Genomic DNA, 3102 nt, shown 5'->3' on the forward strand with positions numbered 1-3102 from the left:
TACCCCCAGCTACGACCGCGTCCCAATCGGCAACCCCGTTCCCGTGTTTAGTGCACTACTTCGTCCAGGGCCCACGGGTTAACTGTCGTAGCCTTCCGGTCAGTAGTGTGCACTATTACGCGGAATAGGGTGCCAACTGGGACACAGCCTATAGCTAATCTGTCTACATAATTTATGAGCTCAAATTTGCATTTCCTCATAACTTAAAGAACACCTACATTTCAGATAAAGTATTGTTTTAAAAATATTCTCAAATATATCTGAATGAGTTTCATAAAACTATGACTTACCGATTTCTTCGTCTTTGTCTCAGTGACGGTGGACTATAGAAAGAGGACATCTCTAACAGGTCTTTGTCTCAGTGACGGTGGACTATAGAAGGGGACAGGTCTTTGTCTCAGTGATGGTGGACTATAGAAAGAGGACAGGTCTTTGTCTCAGTGACGGTGGACTATAGAAAGAGGACAGGTCTTTGTCTCAGTGACGGTGGACTATAGAAAGAGGACATCTCTAACAGGTCTTTGTCTCAGTGACGGTGGACTATAGAAGGGGACAGGTCTTTGTCTCAGTGATGGTGGACTATAGAAAGAGGACAGGTCTTTGTCTCAGTGACGGTGGACTATAGAAAGAGGACATCTCTAACAGGTCTTTGTCTCAGTGACGGTGGACTATAGAAGGACTATAGAAGGAGACAGGTCTTTGTCTCAGTGACGGTGGACTATAGAAAGAGGACATCTCTAACAGGTCTTTGACATGTTCATTTTAAAGGGAAGTGGTGCAGTCATACATCAAAGTGAGACATTGTATTGAAACTGTAAGTCATCAAAAGACAGTGGCCATTTTTTTTTTTTTTTTTTTTAATAAAATCTTTATTTGTACTCATTCATAATTATTCTGTATACAAGAACGTGTAAGAAAACCCAAACAACAAATCCATTTACCTTTGTGTTTGAACGGTAAGGCATGTCTGCTCGGACGATCGTCTCGATCCACCACGACTAGTTTAACGCAGCAGCAGCAGTGTATTCTGGGAATAATTTGAAGCTATTAAAATGTGCTCCTCACTTCTCCTTTGAAAAACATAAAACTGTAATAAGTGCCTAATCAAAACCTAGTACCTCCTTTACGTCCGTTCTGTCGAACAAGATGCCACATCATTTCGTGGAACGTAAACAGTATTAAAAGTTCAGTCAAATAGATCGGGGGGGAAATACAACAACCATAAATCTCTTTTTGGGATAGTTATTAAAAAAAAAAAAGACAAACTTTGGTTCTCTGCCATCCAGCCAAGACAGATGACAGATAAACTGATGAATCCAAACTGAAGCCATGAATTCAGCCAGAGGAGAGAAGAGGTTACCCTGTAGCTCAGTTGGTAGAACATGGTGTTTACAACGCCAGGGTTGTGGGTTCGATTCCCACGGGGGGGCCAGTACAAAAAAAAGAAATGCATGAAATGAAATGTATGCATTCACTACTGTAAGTCGCTCTGGATAAGAGCGTCTGCTAAATGACTAAAATGTTAAATGTTACCTACAAACGGAAACTAAAACAGAAGCTGTGAATTCAGCCAGAGAAGAGGTAAGACTGAATATTTCAGACAGTAATATCTCTCTACTGTACATTGCTGCCCTCGGGGCAACTGAATAAAACAACAACAAAAAATCAGTTTTGCCCTCACACACAGCCCCATATGAATGTTTTAACATTTCTACACATGACAATATGTGATGACCGTCTGTAAACAATCCTAGTGAGGTGCAGAAGTTGTGGCTCAGTTGGTAGAACATGGGGTTTGCAACACCAGGGTTGTGGGTTTGATTCCCACGGGGTGCCAGCACAAAAAATAAAAAACAAATGCATGAAATGTATCTGTTCACTACTGTAAGTCGGTCTGGATAAGAGCGTCTGCTAAATGACTAAAATGTAAATTGGGGGAGGGACCTTATTTCAGGAAGTAGAGCATCGTGAGTCCATGGTTTGAGCGAAGACATACGATACATCTCATTATGATGCATGTTTAAATAAAGATAACTTGACAATAAAAAATATGTACTTGTGTAGGAACCTCTAAAGAATAATATTTGATTTGAACATATTTTTTATTTTATTTTTTAATAAATATTGTGTACTTTTTTTGTTGTTGTTGTGCAGTTAGGCTACTTGTTTGTTGTTGCCTCAGGGCAAGATCATGCTGAAAGAAAAACATGTAATTTGATGTAAAATTATGGCCTTAGTCAATGTTTTTGTTTTTGACAACATATCCCACTGACATTTACAGGCAATGGACACAGAGCCATTCGCCTGACGGGTGAAAGGAGACCTCGTTGTCCGGTTAGGATCGTCCCCCTCCCAATCTGCAAGTCGCTCTGGATAAGAGCGTCTGCTAAATGACGTAAATGTAAATGTAAATGTAATAGTAGGGGGGGACTATAGGAGGGGACATCTCTAACAGGTCTTTGTCTCAGTGATGGTGGACTATAGGAGGGGACATCTCTAACAGGTCTTTGTCTCAGTGATGGTGGACTATAGGAGGGGACATCTCTAACAGGTCTTTGTCTCAGTGATGGTGGACTATAGGAGGGGACATCTCTAACAGGTCTTTGTCTCAGTGATGGTGGACTATAGGAGGGGACATCTCTAACAGGTCTTTGTCTCAGTGATGGTGGACTATAAGAGGGGACATCTCTAACAGGTCTTTGTCTCAGTGATGGTGGACTATAGGAGGGGACATCTCTAACAGGTCTTTGTCTCAGTGATGGTGGACTATGAGGACAGTGAGCTTGAGGACAGTGAGCTTGAGGACAGTGAGCTTGAGGACAGTGAGCTTGAGGACAGTGACAGAGAGGAACAAAGGACCCCAGAATCAGGTTTAATACTAGTTTATGACCAACTTGTTATTTTCTTTAAATTAAAATAGTGCTTGTATCTACAATTTGTTTTTTCCAGTTAATAAATATTCAGAAAATATCCGTTTTTTTTTTTTTTTGGTGTGTTTTAGTACCTTTATGGTACAGCTTTGCCCTGAAGCAACAAAAACCTTTCTGTCTGTGGGGAGGTCAAAGTTGAAATGTTTATTAATAACACACTCAGAAAGGCTAA

The sequence above is a fragment of the Salmo trutta genome, unplaced genomic scaffold (assembly GCF_901001165.1).
Source record: "Salmo trutta unplaced genomic scaffold, fSalTru1.1, whole genome shotgun sequence".
Taxonomy (NCBI): Eukaryota; Metazoa; Chordata; class Actinopteri; order Salmoniformes; family Salmonidae; genus Salmo; species Salmo trutta.